Below are 9,581 nucleotides of genomic sequence, written 5' to 3'. Positions count from 1 at the left end.
GCTTTGTCCTACCCTTAGAGGTTTGGAATCACAGCTCATCAGACTGGGCAGGATGGTTCCCTTCCTTCAGAGTTTTAAGCTTCTGCTGGTCCCTTTTACCATTACTGTTGCTTACTTTTGCTGCTGCCACCACAGGATTACTTAGGGATGGAGATGCTAGAGAATGGAAAAAAGAAACAAAATAAAAAGAAACAAACACAAATAAAGAAGAGAAAAAACAGGAAATAAAATAATTTTTTTCAAAAATTAAAAAAAAGAAATAAACGAAACATAGATTTCCCTCACTCTCTCTGTTCAGAAGGACATGACTTTCCCACTCCTCAAGCCAGAACTAGAAGGCTTCTTCTAGCGCTCTCTCTGTCCACATTGGTGGGCACTCAGACTTTTGAACTACATTGAATCCAGGTTAGCCTGGACAGAGAGGAATGTGCTTACTTCATCTTACTCAGAACTAGAATCTTCCTAAAATAGTGAGTTTAAGAAATGATAAAACTTAAGTTATAACTTTTAAATTTTACAATTTTTAAATGACTGGATATAAATTTTTAAAAGAGATTTTAAGGCCCCAATATTAACATTATATTTTGAACTATTTAATCCTTAATTGAATGTCCTACCAGACTGTTTAATATGTAAGTAAAATACATTATATTATAAGCAAATATATATTATAAGTCAATATATTATAAGTAAAATACATTCACACTCATCTCTCTACTTTTGGTATTTCTCTATTTGCAATGTAATACATATGCTAGGAATGCTAATTTATCACATAAAAATTCAAATAATTCAGAACTTTGGTGTGGGATTCATTTATGATTCACAAGTTATATGGTAGAGTTTGACCTATAAGGAAGCACATAGTGTAACATCCATATGGTTTAGAGGTAGTTAGGATTTGACTCAGCTATAAATGACCAAAAAAATCCCAACACAATATAATAGTAGCTTGCAAAATGCATGTTTATTTTTCTCTCACATAAAGCAGGAACTAGGAGGTCCAAAGTTGATATGATGTTTCATTGTGTCAGGAACCCAGGGTCCAGCTTCCTTCTTCCTTTTTTCTTTTTTTTCAACAAAGATTTGTTTATTTATTTCCCCCCACCCCATCCCCACCCTGTCCCTGCCCTGCTGTTTTTCCTGTCTGTGTCCATTCATTGTGTGATCTTCTATATCTATTTCTCTCTCTCTCTCTTTTTGTCTTCTCATCTTTCTCCTCTAGAATTCAGAGGGATTTGATCCTGGGGACCTCTGATGTGGAGAGAGGTTCCCTGTCAATTGTGCCATCTCAGTTACAGGTCTCTGCTGCACCTCACTTTGACTCTCCCCTTTGTCTCTCTTTTGTTGCATCATCATCTTGCTGGTGACTCATTTGCACAGGCATAGGATCACTGCACGGGCACTCACGTGGACACCTGGCTCACCACACAGGTACTCGCACGAGCAGACAGTGGCTCACCGTGCAGGCATGCTTTCTCTTCTTCTTTTTCACCAGGAGGTCCCAGGGATCGAAACTGGATCCTCCCATATGGTAGGTGGGGGCCTTATCACTTGATCACATCTGCTTCCCATGTTCCTTCTTTCTTGATGCTCTTCTATGCATGACCTCCAATCCCTCCTGATTATCTCATGATCCAAAATGGCTGGAACAATTCAAACTGTCAGAGAAAGAGAGCAGAGCAGCTGAGCATGGAATGAACTGAGCTCCAGGGAGACAGACAAGCTTCATGTCAGCCTACAGCTGAGATCGGAAGAAAGTGGGACCACGGAGCCTTAAGAGGAAGAAGGAAGGCTGAACCCTTGCAAGCATCGCCCACTATCTTGCTTCAACGTGTGGCAAATGAATTTGGGTGAGCAATTACCTCTTACGGTACCTTGAATTGAACTCCTTAGGGCCTTGTGACTGTAATACAGCTTCTATCCCATATAAATACCCTTTGTAAAAGCCAACAGGGAAGTGGACTTGGCCCAGTGGTTAGGGCGTCCACCTACCATATGGGAGGTCTGCGATTCAAACCCCAGGCCCCCTTGACCCGTGTGGAGGTGGCCCATGCTCAGTGCTGATGTGCGCAAGGAGTACCATGCCACGCAGGGGTGTCCCCCACGTAGGGGAGCCCCATGCGCAAGGAGTGCGCCCCGTAAGGAGAGCCACCCAGCGCGAAAGAAAGTGCAGCCTGCCCAGGAATAGTGCTGCACACACGGAGAGCTGACACAAGATGACACAACAAAAAGAAACATAGATTCCTGGTGCCGCTGATAAGGATAGAAGCGGTCACAGAAGAACACACAGCGAATGGACACAGAGAGCAGACAACCGGGGAGAGGGGAAGGGGAGAGAAATAAATAAAAAATAAATCTTAAAAAAAAAAAAAGCCAACGGATTTCTGGTATTTTACATCAGCACCCCTTTGGCTGACTAATACACAGGAAGTAATGTAATTTGCTTTGGCCAGTGAGGTATGAGTAAACTGGACATGTGTCAACTTGCAGGCAAAAAATTTAAGAGCTGGTGGTTTACTATGTTCTCTTTTCTCTCTGCCATGATGACCAACAATATTACACTGAAGCATGAGTGAGATTCTGGGGCCATTTGTTACTACAGAATAATTAGCCTATCCTGATGGATATATCCTGCACATGCTTTGCTTCCTCCAAACTTTCTTTCTAACCTCTTCTCTCTCCTGCTTCCTTTGTGTGTGTGTGATGTGTCCCTTCCTATGCTTTTATATTTCACCACAATCCAGCCCTTGAGAGTTTGAGTAGATGAAGAGCACAGAAAGAGTTAATTAGTCAGTGGCTTTGAAGGACTATTTTCTTGTCCTACAAAGGCCAAATAGCTGCTGAAAGAATCTTGGACATACTGCCGCCCAGATAAAACACTAGAAACCTGAGAATTAGATTCATATGATATAACTGCTTACATTTAACTAGCTTTTAATTACTAATTTTATAATAAACATTTTTATAACAACTTCAACTTACATATTGTTAACTCCAACAAATGTATTCTATTTTCTATAAACACAATACTAATATGAAGTTTGAAATGAAGGCTTTAAAAAAATATGTCTAACACTCTGGTCACTTGAAGAAAAAGAATTTTGACAAAGAAACCTCCCTCAATTTTCTTCCAAGCCCTCAAGGAAAAATAGTACTATGTCACTTTATAAATCTACTTAGAGTATAGATTCTAGGTACCTCCCTTAAAAATTCTGATTCCATAGATATTTGGTGAATCATTGTGTTAAAGAACTGTGAATCACCAGTCTAACCAGTTCCAGTCTAACTAGAACTTAATCCTCAATCCTCAAGTTGTATTTGTCTCTTTTAATTACTAGTCAGGAAATTTTTGGAGTGCCTTCGCCACCCACAACTCTTTCTGTGAGAAACTGCTCTGGCCACAGTTCCAGTCAAGGAAAGTGACTGGGCTATTCTTTGCGTATCCATGTTCTATTTCCATATTACTTTGCTTTCCTCTTCCACTCTGTACTGGACCAAGGACAACTAAGCTACCCAGACAAGACGTGACAAATGGTGACTAAAACATGATTCTTTCTCTTGGCAGTTTGAACTGAAAAATATGAAGAAAATCTAATTGGTAAGAGAAGATGGAAAAAAATGTTCCAAAGGGAAGTACAAATCAAGAGACTAGGTGAATAATGTTAAAGGTGGAACACCACACTACAGTCTACAAACCCAGGCTTAGAGAGGGATGCCTTAAGTTCTGACTCCATGAGACTTGACTGTGCTTTGATTCCTGTTGTAGGATTTTGTGGGAGTCTTTTCTCCCTTATTGACTGTCCCTTACTGACTGTGTAGCATTGTAATAAAATCTCCATTACTTGAGAGAGCCCTAATAAGAATCTATTGCTAACCCATATATACTATCACTCATTGGGACCTTGATGGTCCTAATTTCTATGGAATACTGTATTATTCTAAACCTACAGTGTTTCTCAAAAGACTCATGTGTGGACCACCTAGCTCAGAATGATTCAGATTATTAATAATTTAGATTTTGAGTCACTTCTTTAGGATTATTGAATCCAGGATAGAGCACAGGAATAAATATTTTTGAGAAATTAATACTTTAGAACAATTTTAGATTTATAGAAAAATTTAGCAGATAGTATAGAGAGTTCCTGTATTATGCTCTCCAACTATACACATACAGTATCTCCTATTATTAACATCTTCTAATGTGGGTACATATGTTAGAATTAATGAACCAATATTGATACATATTAGTAACCAAAGTCCAAATGTTATTCAGATTTCCTTAGTTTTTCCCTAATGTCCTTTTTCTGTTCCAGGATCCACATTACACTTCTGTTCCAGGATACCACTTTACATTTAGCTGTCGTGTCTACTTAGGCTCCTCTTGGTTGTTACATAGTCTTGGATTTTCCTTGTTTTTGATGACCTTGACAAGTTTTGAGGAGTATTGGTCAGCTATTTTGTAGGATGCTTGACTACTGAAATTTGTCTGACTTTTTTCTCATGATTAGACTGGGGTTATGGATTTGGGGAGGAAGATCACAGAGGTGAAGTGGTAATAAGCCATTTTGACAGGGACCCAGGCGATTTTTATATGTACACTGTAAGTTAGAGGCCATGTTGTTAACATGCGTATGCCTGTAGCTGTGACCGAATGCAGCTTTGAGTATACTATTAAAATACTTATATTTTCAAGGTAGAAATCATGTTTTACTCATCTTTAAATCGTTAGGGTTTTAGCATAGGGTTTGTCATGTAGTACAGATTCCATAATGCTTGAGCAAACAGCAGCAAAAGAGGTACAAAAGGGAAGCAGATGTGGCTTAAGCAACTGAGCTCCCACATACCACATGGAAGGCCCCTGGTTCGGTTTCCAGTGCCTTCTAAAGAATTCAGCAAGCTAGCACAACAGGCAGGTGTGGCAAGCTGATGCAACAAGAGACACAGACACAAGAAGAAAAAAAAGAAAGAAAAACATAATGAGAGACACAACACAGCAGGGCACGGAGGTTCCCGGTGCCTCATAAAGACAGCAAGCTGATGCGACAGGCAGGTGCGGCAAGCTGATGTGACAAGATGATGCAACAAGAGACACAAGAAGAAAAACACAAGGAGAGACAACAAAGCAGGGAGCAGAGGTGGCTCAAGCAATTAGACGCCTCACTCCCATATAGAGGTCCCAGGTTCAGTTCCTGGAGTCTCTTAAAGAAGCAGGGAAGACAAAAAGACATAGCAAACAATGAGGGGGTAGGGAGAAATAAATAAATTAAATAAATCTTAAAGAAAAAAGGTGCAAAGCTAGAGACTTATCCTATGAATTTACTCTTATACACAAATATAATACATCTATTGATATGTTTCTTCCCTGGAAACCTGGAGAAACAGTGGAGCAACAGAGGCTCACTTCAGTTACCTCTATTGACTAATCATTGGTTTCATCACCTTCTCTATTCCCTCTGCAAAGCAAACTGAATAAAGCCCACAATAAACTTTGAGTATCTGTGGCTGTTAGTCTACTTCTCACACACCTGTGCACTTCTGCGTTCACCAGCTGAGTTGTTTGGTCCTAAATCTGTGTCAGTTTTACTTGTTACTGAAATTATGAAATTTTACTCAATATTAGAAAAGCAGATTAAATATAAGTGAAAGAGTTGTTTCATTGAAAATCAATATGAAGATGAATTGTGCACACACACAGAACCACTATCAAATTAAGTTAGGGTAAGAGAAGATTAAAATATGAAAGAAAAATTGTAAAAATCTAAAATTTTGGGAAGCAGATGTGGCTCCTGTCTACCGTATGGGAGGTCCAAGGTTCAATTCCTGGGTCCTCCTGGTAAAGGCAAGCTGGCCCTGGCGGAGAGCTGACCCGAGCAGAGTGGTGGCCTGCGTGGCGAGCTGGTACAACAAGATGATGCAACACAAAAAGATACAGAGGAGTGACAATAAGAGACACAGCAGAAAAGGGAGCTGAGGTGGCCCAAGAGATTGAATGCCTCTCTCCCACTCAGGAAGATCCCAGGATCCGTTCCCAGCCACCTAAAAAGAAGATAAGCAGACACAGAAAAATGCACAGTCAATGGACACAGAGAATAGAGAACAAAGGGGTTGGGGAGAAATAAATCTTTAAAAGAAAAACCTCAGATTACACGATAAGTAACTTTAAGCTCTTACTCCACATAAAAGAAATGAAAACTTTCAATAATAGAAAATGCATTATGGGTGTGGTTTTTGGAAGTATGTTGATGAACTCCCATCAGAGAATTCAAATTCAAAAAGTCTTGGTATAAGAGTATTTTCAGGGTAGTGATACTATAATGTTGGATACATGACATTGTCTATTTATCAAAACTCATACTACTGTATACAGAGTGGACCCTAATATAAATTGTAGAGTTTACTTACTAATAATGTATCAATACTGGTTCATCAATCGTAACAAATGCACCACAGCAATGTACCACAATAATGCAAGACGTTCATAACTGGGGGACTGTGTGTGCAGTGGTAGCGGTGGTGGTGGTGGGGTTATTAGGGTACTCTTATTTTCTGAGCAATTTTCTACAAACCCAAAACTGCTCTAAAAATAAACTTTACTATTACTTTTTTAAGTCTTGGCGCTACACTGTGCTACCGGGTAAGTCACTCGAGGTCTCTCCCCGCCTTCTACAGCCTCTCGGCGGTTCGCTGTCCAGCGACATCTTCAGCCCCGACGTCCCGGGCAGTCATTTCCTCCCATCCCGCTTTTCCGCCCGCGCCTTCCTTGCCATCCGTTCTGCGGGCTCTGGAAATGGACCCACCCTTTCTGCCCAGACCGCCTCACGGGCGGCGCGCGATCTCACTCATTGAGTCACGCCTTTCCTTCTTGTCCTCCGCAGTCGCACGCCCAACGCCGGCCTAACCGGGGCAAGCCTGGCTGGACTCCAGCAGCCTGTTAGTTACGCGAGGACCACCAGCCCTCCCCTCCCGCAGAGCGCGCATCCGGCTCTTCCCCCGCGCCGCCGAGTCCGGGGGTGGGGTAAGCGAAGGGGCGCCTCTACGCACGCGCACAGGCCGCCCCAACGCCCGCTCCTCGCGCTCCTGGCCTGAAAGGCCCGGGACCAATCAGAGGGGGCCTCGCCTCTACCGCCCCCGCTCCGCCGCGCGGCCAGTGCCTTCAGAGCGGCCCTCGGAACACTGTAGCGTGATCCCAGCATTTCCTCTAGGAGAGTCCTCGAAGCCCCTTCGGGATGAGAAGGAAGCGGGGGAAGCTGTTTTTCACTTTCGCGGAAAAAACCTTTATTCCTCTCCCTGTCACCCCTACGAGTGTCTTAGGTTAGAAAGGCCCCTAGGCTGCGTTCATGTTAATAAGAGATGTGTTCAAAGAAAGAATTCGTTTTTCTTCACAGAGGTAACAGTTTTCCTGCTGGTGAGGTAATATGGTGTCGGTTCGTTACCCAGAATCCCCGAGCTCCCGCGTGGCGTGTTGGGCTGCGGTGCGTCTCCCGGGCGAGGCTGGGCCTCAGGGGCGTCGGGAGCGCTCGGTTCTCTTTTCCCCTGCGGAAAGAGAAGCTTCTCAACACCTGTTTTCCTTCACAAGTTAATAGTTATGTGTGTGTGTTTTTCATTCTGATTGCACTTTAAAAAAATACCTGCTCTCAGTAAAACTGTCCCAACAGTGTATACAGGTATATAAAAGAAAGTTAAACATCACAGCCTCGTCGCCCAGAAATAACACTACTAACACATTGCTGTATAAACAAAAACTTCATATTTACACGTGAAAGTAACTTTTAATAGAAAAATGTGTGTTAATGTCTCATTAACAGGTAAATTGCTGTAGATTACATAATCATCTTTGATACCTTTGATAGCTGTATGGATGTCATAATTTGTTCAGTCAGCCCCTAAATTGCTGGACTTTTGGGTATCTCCAGTCTTTAACTTCCACAAGCAATACTAGGTGAATATTCTTATATATAAATCTGAACATATACCTAATTATTTACTTAGAATAAATCTATAGAAATATAACTACTGGATTAAATGGAATGCCTGTTTTTTTGGTTGTTGTTTTTTAGGATGTACTGAGGATTGAACCGTTTTCCGTACTTGGGAAGCAGGTGCACGACCACTGAGCTACACCTGCTCGCCAAGTTTTTTAAGATCTGTCCTCTGGAAGCATATTTTTAATTTGCATTTCATTGCTTAGGTGTAAAATTGAACATCTTTCATATATTTGTTGGTTCCATTTTAGTAAATTGCCCATTTATGATGTATACCTTTTAAATTGCAATATTCACAGTTTTAAAAATTGTGTTATTTGTATATAGAAATATTAATCTTTGTCTGAAATACAGTTACAAAAATGTTCCTGTCTGTTTATATTATTATCTGAGCTGTAGTGTTTATTTGCTGAAGGAAGTTTTTCGTTTTTATGTATGTATATCTATCAAGTGTCTTCCTTACCAATCTGTATTTTCTTCTATCATTTCTTTTTCCTTTTATTTTGAAATAATGCAAAAACAGTATAAACCCCATACAGAGAATTCCAGTTTACCCTCACCTTGTCCCCGGACACCCACATCCACCAATTCTACACCTTTGATGGTATCATTCCATCTCTCCATTTATCCCTCCATCCATCCATCTATCCATTCATCTACTTATCTACCCTTTGAACACCTGAGAGCAGGTTGCACATATCATATTCTCCCAACACTTAATACTTCCATATACGTTTGCTACAAACAAGGATATTCATTCATATAATCACTGTAAGTGCATTTACCAAGTTCAAGAAATCTAACATTGAATATTTACATTCTATATTCCAGTTTTTTCTTATGTTCCAGTAATGTCCCTTTGAGATTTTTCTCCTCCATTCTAAGATTTCATCCAGTATCATGTATTGCATTTAATTTCATTATCTTTTTAGTTTTTTTTAAATTGTGGAACCATATATATAACAAAAATCTTCCCATCCCAACCCATCCCACTCACACCATTCATTGGGATTAATCATATTCACAATGTTGTGCTAACCTCACCACCATCCATTATTAGAACTTGCCCTTCACCCCAAACAGAAACCCTACTCTCAATTTGCATTAACTTCCCCATTGCCCCTACCCCTTGCCGCTGGTAACCTCTATGCCACTACTTTCTGTGTCTCTGAGATTGCATATTCTCTGATAATTTCTTAGAGGATGCCATGGGGCTTAACTTTAACATTCTAAATCTATAAAAATCTCATTTCTTTGATATCAACTTTACTTCAGTAACGTAAACTACATCCTATCCCTTTCAGTCCCCCACCTTTATGCAGTTCTTGTCACAAATTACATATTTATACATTATGAGTCCAAAACCATTGTTTATCATTACACTCTATGCAATTGCCTTTTTGATCCTGTAGGAAGAAAAAGTGGAGTTACAAATAAGTAATATAATAGTACTGGTATTTATATTTAGCTTTGCCAATATCTTTACTGGGAATCTTTATTTCTTAACGTGGTTTCAGCCAATCATCTAGTGCCTTTTCCTTTCAACCTACAGAATTCCCCTTAGCATTTCTTTTAGGGCCTGTCTAGTGGTGACAG

At 40.6% G+C, this 9,581-nt stretch overlaps 1 long non-coding RNA gene across 1 annotated transcript; it reads right to left on the bottom strand.

Moving 5' to 3' along the window:
• Positions 1-948: 948 nt before the first annotated feature.
• Positions 949-7,068, bottom strand: LOC131273971 (uncharacterized). Its single transcript, XR_011646111.1, has 2 exons — positions 6,801-7,068; positions 949-1,661 (listed from the first exon to the last, which is right to left on the bottom strand). It is a non-coding gene; the product is annotated as an uncharacterized lncRNA (long non-coding RNA).
• Between the last annotated feature and the right edge of the window lie 2,513 nt (positions 7,069-9,581).

This window comes from Dasypus novemcinctus, chromosome 17 (assembly GCF_030445035.2).
Source record: "Dasypus novemcinctus isolate mDasNov1 chromosome 17, mDasNov1.1.hap2, whole genome shotgun sequence".
NCBI lineage: Eukaryota > Metazoa > Chordata > Mammalia > Cingulata > Dasypodidae > Dasypus > Dasypus novemcinctus.
This window is presented reverse-complemented; position numbering and strand designations above follow the sequence as displayed.